The sequence below is a fragment of the Osmerus eperlanus genome, chromosome 7 (genome assembly GCF_963692335.1).
Source record: "Osmerus eperlanus chromosome 7, fOsmEpe2.1, whole genome shotgun sequence".
In the NCBI taxonomy this organism is placed as follows: domain Eukaryota; kingdom Metazoa; phylum Chordata; class Actinopteri; order Osmeriformes; family Osmeridae; genus Osmerus; species Osmerus eperlanus.
In genome coordinates this window covers 988,347-997,742 of record NC_085024.1, presented here as the reverse complement: position 1 = coordinate 997,742, position 9,396 = coordinate 988,347, and positions in this window count along the sequence as shown.

Genomic DNA, 9,396 nt, shown 5'->3' with positions numbered 1-9,396 from the left:
CCTCTGTAAGATTACCTCTCTGGGACTACGTCTCTGGGACTAGCACTGTAGGACTACCTCTGTAAGATTACCTCTCTGGACTACGTCTCTGGGACTAGCACTGTAGGACTACCTCTGTAAGATTACCTCTCTGGGACTACGTCTCTGGACTAGCACTGTAGGACTACCTCTGTAAGATTACCTCTCTGGGACTACGTCTCTGGGACTAGCACTGTAGGACTACCTCTCTGGGAATAGCTGTCTGGACTAGCACTGTAGGACTACCTCTCTGGGACTAGCTGTCTGGGACTAGCACTGTAGGACTACCTCTCTGGGACTACCTCTCTGGACTACCTCGCTGGGACTAGCACTGTAGGACTACCTCTGTAGGGACTAGCTGTCTAGGACTAGCTGTCTAGGTAGTGGTCCAGGTGGGCTGGTGTGGGGCAGGTGGGCTGGTCTGGGGCACTTGGCCCCAGGTGGCAGGTGTGCTAATTAGCCTGTATTGGGGTGGTAAATGACGGGAATTCAGGTTGTCAGAACAGATGTTTTAATGAAACACTGTATTGGGTCAGCCCTCACACACACACACACACACACACACACACACACACATACATACATCAGAGGCCATCCATCACCGGGCAGCAACAGGGAGTCTGGCTCTCTCCTGGCCCAGGAGGCTGGAGCACTGAGGGGGTGGAGCTAAGGGGCTAGGCTGCCCCCCCTTTCCTCACCCCTGCCCCCCCTCCCTCCCTCCCTCCCCCTGCCTCCCCCCTCCCTCCCCCCCCTCTCTCCCCCCCTGCCTCCCCCTGCCCCCCCCTCCCTCCCCCCCTGCCCCTCCTCCCTCCCCCCCTGCCCCCCCTCCCTCCCCCCTGCCTCTCCCCTCCCTCCACCCTGCCTCCCCCCCATGCCTCCCCATGCCTCCCCCCCTGCCTCCCCCTCCCTACCCCCTGCCTCTCCCCTCCCCCTGCCTCCCCTCCCTCCCCCCTGCCTCTCTCCTCCTCGCCCATGCTTCCCCCCTGCCTCCCCCCTCCTCCCCCATGCTTCCCCCCTGCCTCCCCCCCTCACTCCCCCTGCCTCACCCCTCCCTCCCCCTCCTTCCCCACTGCCTCTCTCTCCCTCCCCCCTGCCTCTCCCCTCGCTACCCCCCTGCCTCTCCCCTGCCTCCCTCCCCCCTCCCTCCCCCCCTGCCTCCCCCTCCCTCCCCCCTGGCCCCTGACAGCTTCCTGACTCTGCTCTCTCTGTTGAGGAGATGTGTGTCAATCCGCTGAAAGATTGGTGGAATAAAATCGTTCTGGACTTATTGATGTGTCTGTTGTCTCCACATACAACTCAATGTGCTCTGGCCGGCCCAGCCTAGCTAGCAGGCAGGCGTCGTTAGTGAGACTGATGTGATTTACGTCCTCTGTAGATAGGCCCACCCAAATGATCTGGCTTCCTGTCTCCTTCATCCATCAGCCACAACCAGAGGGCAGCGCAGGGAGGCTGGCTCAGACGCGGGGGGTGTTGGGGGGTATGTATGGGTGTGTTTGTGTGGGTGTGTGTGGGTGTCTGTGTGTGTGAGTGTGTGCGTGGGTGTGTGCGTGTGTTTGTATGTGTGTGGGGTGTGTGTGTGTGTGTCTGTCTGTGATGTGTGGGTGGGTGTGTGTGTGTGTCTGTCTGTGGATGTGTGGGTGGGGTGTGTGTGTGTGTCTGTCTGTCGATGTGTGGGTGTGTGTGTGTGTGTGTGTCTGTCTGTGGATGTGTGGATGTGTGTGTGAGTGTGTGCGTGGGGGTGTGTGTGTGTCTGTCTGTGGATGTGTGGGTGTGTGTCTGTCTGTGGGTGTGTGTGTCTGTGGGTGTGTGTGTGTGTGTCTGTGGGTGTGTGTGTGTGTCTGTGGGTGTGTGTGTGTGTGTGTGTAGAGAGAGAGGGGGTGGCTGTGTGTGTGTGTGTGTAGAGAGAGAGGGGGTGGCTGTGTGTGTGTGAGTGTGTGTGTAGAGAGAGAGGGGTGGCTGTGTGTGTGTGAGTGTGTGTGTCTGTCTGTGGATGTGTGGGTGTGTGTGTGTGTCTGTCTATGGATGTGTGGATGTGTGTGTGAGTGTGTGCGTGGGTGGGGGTGTGTGTGTGTCTGTCTGTGGATGTGTGGGTGGGGGTGTGTGTGTGTGTCTGTCTGTGGATGTGTGTGTGTGTCTGTCTGTGGGTGTGTCTGTGGGTGTGTGTGTCTGTGGGTGTGTGTGTCTGTGTGTGTGTCTGTGGGTGTGTGTGTCTGTGGGTGTGTGTGTGTGTGGATGTGTGTGTGTGTCTGTCTGTGGGTGTGTGTGTGTGTGTCTGTGGGTGTGTGTGTCTGTGGGTGTGTGTGTGTCTGTGTGTCTGTGGGTGTGTGTGTCTGTGTGTCTGTGGGTGTGTGTGTGTCTGTGTGTGTGTCTGTGGGTGTGTGTGTGTGTCTGTGGGTGTGTGTCTGTGTGTGTGTGTCTGTGGGTGTGTGTCTGTGGGTGTCTGTGGGTGTGTGTGTGTGTCTGTGGGTGTGTCTGTGTGTGTGTGTCTGTGTGTGTGTGTCTGTGTGTGTGTGTGGAGAGAGAGGGGGTGTGTGTGTGTATGTGTGTGTGAGTGTGTGTGTGTGTGTGTGTGTAGAGAGAGGGGGTGGCTGTGTATACATCATGTATCTTGTGTTCACTATAAATGATTTCATGTGTTTTAGTTCCTAAGTGTGAGTTCCTTTGAGGGACAGTGTGTGTGTTCTACGTTTTGTGAGTTTGTGTGTGACAGTGTGTATGTGTGACAGTGTGTGTGAAAGTGTGTTTGTGACAGTGTGTGTGACAGTGTGTATGTGTGTGTGACGGTGTGTGTTTGGGTGTGTGTGACACAATGTGTGTGTGACAGTGTGTGTGTGACAGTGTGTATGTGTGTGTGACGGTGTGTGTTTGGGTGTGTGTGACACAATGTGTGTGTGACAGTGTGTGTGTGACAGTGTGTGTGAGTGTGTTTTGTGTGTGTGTGCTTGACAGTGTGTGTGAGTGTGTTTTGTGTGTGTGACAGTGTGTGTGTGTGTGACAGTGAGTGTGTGTGTGACAGTGTGTGTGTGTGTGTGACAGTGAGTGTGTGTGTGACAGTGAGTGGGGGTCTAATGATGAATGGATACTTTTCCATTTGAGGCGTTGTGACTGGCAGCCTTCCACTGAAGCATGTCCACTATGAGAGGTTGGCAGTGGTTCCACACACACACACTCAAACACACACACTCACACACACACACCCACCCCCACACACACACACCCACACACACACTCACAGCTCACATTCCCTGGCAGTGTTGCATCAGCAGTAATCTCTTAAAGGCAAACAGAGGAGGAAGGCAGCTGGAGTCTGTGTGTGTGTGTGCAGAACACTAGGAGAGAGAGTGTGTGTGTGTGCAGAACACTAGGAGAGAGAGTGTGTGTGTGTGCAGAACACTAGGAGAGAGAGTGTGTGTGTGTGCAGAACACTAGGAGAGAGAGTGTGTGTGTGTGCAGAACACTAGGAGAGAGAGTGTGTGTGTGCAGAACACTAGGAGAGAGAGTGTGTGTGTGTGCAGAACACTAGGAGAGAGAGTGTGTGTGTGTGCAGAACACTAGGAGAGAGAGTGTGTGTGTGTGCAGAACACTAGGAGAGAGAGTGTGTGTGTGTGCAGAACACTAGGAGAGTGTGTGTGTGTGTGCAGAACACTAGGAGAGAGAGTGTGTGTGTGTGCAGAACACTAGGAGAGTGTGTGTGTGTGTGTGTGCAGAACACTAGGAGAGAGAGTGTGTGTGTGTGCAGAACACTAGGAGAGTGTGTGTGTGTGTGTGTGCAGAACACTAGGAAAGTGTTGATTTAATTATCTTTATCAAACCTGCTCGTATCCTAACTGCCTCTACATACAGTTCAGCCAATATTGGAGCACATACACACACACAGATATATTCACTCACACACACCCACAGTTACACCCCCCCCCCCCCCCCCACACACACACACACTAGCTCCTCTGGTGGTGAGTGTGATATTCCTCGATGAGCGTTAGGGTTGGAGAATTAACTGGTCTGTGGAACCAATTACTGCTGCAGCCTGCGTAGCCAGGATGCTAACAGGTGTAGAAGGGTCTGTGTGACAGGCAGCGTCTGCTCCTCTCCGCTCCTGCCACGGCGTTGCCGTGTTACAGCATGTTTCTCCTGCTCTCTCTCTTTCTCCTCCTCTCCTCTTTCATTCAGCCCTGCCCCCTCTCTCTCTCTCTCATCAGTGTGATGTGTTCAGTAATAACTCCCACTGTGGCAAGGAGAGCGCCCCCCCCGCCCCTGTGCCCCCCCGCCCCTGTACACCCTGCCCCTGTGCCCCCCCGCCCCTGTGCCCCCCCGCCCCTGTGCCCCCCCGCCCCTGTGCCCCCCCGCCCCTGTGCCCCCCCGCCCCTGTGCCCCCCCGCCCCTGTGCCCCCCCGCCCCTGTGCCCCCCCGCCCCTGTACACCCTGCCCCTGTACACCCTGCCCCTGTGCCCCCCCGCCCCTGTGCCCCCCCGCCCCTGTGCCCCCCTGCCCCTGTGCCCCCCTGCTCCCTCATACATTATTCATGAGTTTCAGATGAGGGAACAACACAGTCTGGAGACACAGTTCCTCCCCTGAGGTGTCCCAGTCTGCTACCTACTCACACACACGCGCACACACACACTTTTATTCATTTAGCAGACGCTTTTATCCAAAGCGACTTCCAAGAGAGAGCTTTACAAAGGGCATAGGTCACTGATCATAACAACGAGATAGCCACAAAACATTGCGAGTAGCCAAAACATGAAGCACACATTGTGAACAACCAAAATAAGTGCCAAAGGGAAGAACCATAAGAGCATGTAGTTAAACAAGTTACAATTAAACAACATGAACTGTGTAGCGGGGTTTGCTCGTTTAAGATTAGCAATACTTAATTTATAATAAAGTATGTAGTTCTTGGGGCACCACCTCTTATTGTTAAAGGGATAGAGGAAACCTTATTGAATAATATTTAAATAATAGCCTTCGTAATAATCAGTCTAATCTTAAAGTTGTGAATTCTATGAAAGTAGAGCAGATCAGATAACGTGAGTGATACGCGAATATTATACACAATGATTTATTTAGGAGAATGTAATTATAATGAACAAATACCAGATAAGTTATGGGTTAGTCAGAGTAGTACAGTGGCTGGATGCAAATGAGGGCGAGCAACACAATGGCTGTGTAGAGCGCGTGTAAAGGGGGGGGGGGAGAGAGAGAGAGAGGTAGAGAGGGACTTTGTGGGAACAATGGACGAGCAAGGGCAACTGATTTAGCAAGGGTTAAGCTAACTCATTTGTAAAATACAATCAAACATCAACAATTTAATCACAACATGCCAATATGTCACAGGTAAGAAATATTGCAAATCGTAGTTACTTTTGTCGGTTTGAAGAAAGGTAGAGTCAATGGTTTCGTTATCGTCCAACGAAAATAGAACAACGGAATCTTTGGCCAAAGTTCCGGGCGCTCAGTGAATTTGCAGGTTGAGAGGAAAGTTTAGAAATGTAGCTAGCACTTCAGTTTAATCCTACGAACAAGCGGGGGTGATTGTACGTTTGGGGGTTTTATACTCCAAAGGAAAAGGGGGGGTCCCCGTGAAGGTGACCTCTTTCATTGGTCAGTTTTCCCCCACCTGGGCGTTGTCCTGAGATCTGCCTAGGTGTGAAGTGGCTGATAACTTTTCAGAGTTCAGCTATTTCAAATGTCCATGTATTGCTTATACTTCAGAATATAACAATACAACATTCGTAAATGGTTTTGTTAGTATGGTACAATCATTTTGATATCCAGATTGGCTGACTTAACTATACTTGAAGGGAAGTTATAATCAAACCTCAATTAAACAACGTTCTAAGTAAATGGGAAAAACACACATTATAACACATCAACTACTGTCATTGAAATAGTGTCCATGAGCCATGTAGTCCTTGAGAATATGTTTGTAAATCCTTTAAGAAAGTTATTCCTTGTAAATCCTTTGTTCTGATACTGTGGGCCGTGTGGCCTCTGTATCTGACCCCATGCTGGGTCAGAAGCTTTGAAGCTTCTCCTCTGGGAGAAGGACAAAGGGGGAAGACCCTTTCCTTGTCGGGGGTAGGAGAAGGTGTGATGGTACCGTGCTTTGTCTGTGGACTGTGCTACAACTGCTATAAGTGCAAGTGTACCTGTGGAAAAAAAAAAAAGCAAGCAACAATAATAAAACAATATATCACAGCGAGTACAAAAATTTAAGTCAGTTACCACTAACCACAAGAGCAACAAGTCTCTAAGCAAGAGTCATTGTGATCCTTGAGGAAACTAACATCGGGTCAAGCGAACCATTCCTAAGTACCGTTGTACTCCCGGAACAAGTGCGTCTTGAGCCTTTTCTTGAAGGTGGAGAGACAGTCAGTGTCTCTGATGGAAGTGGGGAGTTGATTCCACCACTGGGGGGCCAGACAGGAGAAGAGCTTGTGTTGGGACCGGGCGGTCTTGAGCGGTGGGACCACCAGGCGGTTGTCTGAAGAAGACCGTAGGTGACGGGTGGGGGTGTAGGGCTGCAGGAGAGACTTGATGTAGACGGGTGCAGTCCCGTTCACTGCTCGGAAGGTCAATACCAGGGTCTTGAATCTGATACGGGCCATGATAGGTAGCCAGTGGAGAGAGATGAGGAGCGGGGTAACATGGGAGCGTCTGGGTAGATTGTAGACCAGGCGGGCCGCTGCGTTCTGAATCCTCTGAAGAGGGCGGGTTGCACATGCTGGGAGACCAGCGAGCAGCGAGTTGCAATAGTCCAACTTGGAGAGGACAAGTGCTTGGACTAGCAGCTGGGTGGAGTGCTCAGACAGGTATCTCCTGATCTTCCGGATGTTGTAGAGGGTGAATCTACACGACCGGGAGACCGCAGCAATGTGGGCCGTGAGGGAGAGCTCGTCGTCCATGGTAACCCCAAGGTTCCTGGGCAGAGGAAGGGGTCACCGTCGCAGATCCCAGGGTGATTGAGAGATCGTGGGAGATGGAGGGTTTAGCCGGGATGATGAGAAGTTCTGTTTTGGCGAGGTTCAGCTGGAGGTGGTGCTCGGTCATACAGGCGGAGATGTCTGTGAGGCAGGCCTCAATCCTAGCTGAGATCCCCGGATCTGTCGGGGGGAACGACAGGTACAGCTGTGTGTCGTCAGCGTAGCAGTGGTAGGAGAAGCCATGGGAGGTGATGATTGGTCCAAGTGAGGTGGTGTACAGAGAGAAGAGGAGGGGTCCAAGGACGGAGCCCTGTGGACACCAGTGGAGAGCTGGCGAGGGCCTGACAGTTTGCCTCCCCAGGAAACCTGGTAGGATCTTCCCGACAGGTAGGATGAGATCCACTGGAGTGCAGTGCCAGTGATTGCCCATCTCAGAAAGTCTGGCGAGCAGGATCTGGTGTTAACCGTATCAAACGCTGCAGAAAGGTCCAGCAGAATGATGACAGATGACCTGGAAGCCGCTCTGGCAGACTGGAGGGCAGTGGTGACTGAAAGGAGGGCAGTCTCTGTGGAGTGGCCAGTCTTGAAGCCCGATTGGTTGGGGTCAAGCAGGTTGTTCTGAGAGAGAAAGTTAGACAGTTGGTTAGATACAGCACGTTCAATTGTTTTTGAAAGGAAGGGTAACAGTGATACCGGTCTGTAGTTCTGGAGAACGGCAGGGTTAAGGGAGGGTTTTTTGAGTAGAGGGGTAACTCTAGCCTGTTTGAAAGGCATAGGGGAAGGTGCCAGAGGTAAGAGAGGAGTTTAGGGCATGGAGAAGAAAAGTTATGATGGAGGGGGGAGATGGTTTGAAAGAGAGGGGAGGGTATAGGATCAAGGGGACAGGAGGTGGGGCGATGAGAGAGAATGAGGTCAGAGATCTCTGCCTCAGACAGGGGAGAAAAAGAGTTTAGACATTTAGTCGGGTCAGTCATGGAGGGTGAGAGGGTAGGACAGGTGGGCTTAGGGAACCGACTGCTAATGTCGGCGACTTTTTTCTCAAAGAAGGAGGAGAAGTCGTCTGCTGTCAGGGTGGAGGGAGGGGGTGGGGGAGGTGGGTTAAGAAGCGTGGAGAAGGTAGAAAAAAGTTTGTGGGGGTTTGAAGCAGAGTTAATTTTGTTCAGAAAGTAGAGGGTTTTAGCACCAGTTATGTGAGAAGAGAAGGATTTGAGGAGGGAGTGATACTTATCAAGGTCCAGACCGCCTTTGGACTTGCGCCATCTCCTCTCAGCTGCCTGAAGGGTGGACCGTTCTTCACGAATAACATCCGTAAGCCACGGGCAGGAGGGAGAAGATCGTGCAGGCCTGGTTGACAGGGGACAGAGAGAGTCAAGTGATGCAGTTAAAGTGGTTAACAAGGTGTCAGTGGCAGTGTTAGTGGGGTGGGACGAGAACTCGTCAATGGGGGGGAGGGAGGATGTTACATAGAGGAGAAATGGGAGGGGGATAGGGAGCGGAGGTTGCGCCGGAAAGTTACAAGGGGAGGGGAGGTAGAAGGAGTTGGAGGGAGAGAGATAGAGAATTGGATAAAGTAGTGATCAGAAATATGCAGTGGGGTTACAGAGGTTAAGTCAGTGATACAGTTACGTGTCAGGATGAGGTCTAGCTGTTTGCCTGCTTTGTGGGTCGCCGGTGTGCTCAGCAACGTCAGGTCGAAGGAGGTCAGGAGAGGACAAGAAGTCGACGGCCTGAGTTCCTTGGAGGTGGATGTTGAAGTCCCCAAGGACTATCAGGGGGGTTCCATCATCCGGGAGGACGCTGAGGAGCATGTCCAGCTCCTCCACAAAGTCGGCTAGCGGGCCTGGTGGACACACTCACACGCACACACTCACACTCACAAACAGCTTCTCTGCGGTGTGGACTAAGCCTTCATCTAGACGTTCCTTTTGACCTTTTCGTCATTTAGCAGACGATCCAGAGGTATGAGTAAGAGTGTGTGTGTGTGGTCTATGTGTGTGGTGTGTGTGACTGTTCATGGTTTGTCACTGGAGATGCTGTTTCCCTCTCTCCTTCCTGAGTACAGCAGCCAGGTGTTGAAGTGGCGTGTGTGTGCGTGAGTGTGTGTGAGTGTGTGTGTGAGTGTGTGTTATTTCCTTAGGTAACTTCTCCAGATATGAAGAATATCTTCATCTTCAGAGGATTATATCTCTCTCTCCTGGTTTTCATTTCACCAGCAGAGATCAGAGAGACTCCTCTCCCCTCTTCTCCTCTCCTCTCCTCTCCCCTCCCCTCCCCTCCCTTCCCTTCCCCTCCCCTCCCCTCCCCTCCCCTCCCCTCCTCTCCTCTCCCCTCCTCTCCCCTCTGCTCCTCTCCCCTTTTCTCCTCTCCCCTCCCCTCCTCTTCCCTCCTCTCCTCTCCTCTCCTCTCCTCTCCCCTCCTCTCCTCTCCCCTCCTCTCCTATCCCCTCCTCTCTTCT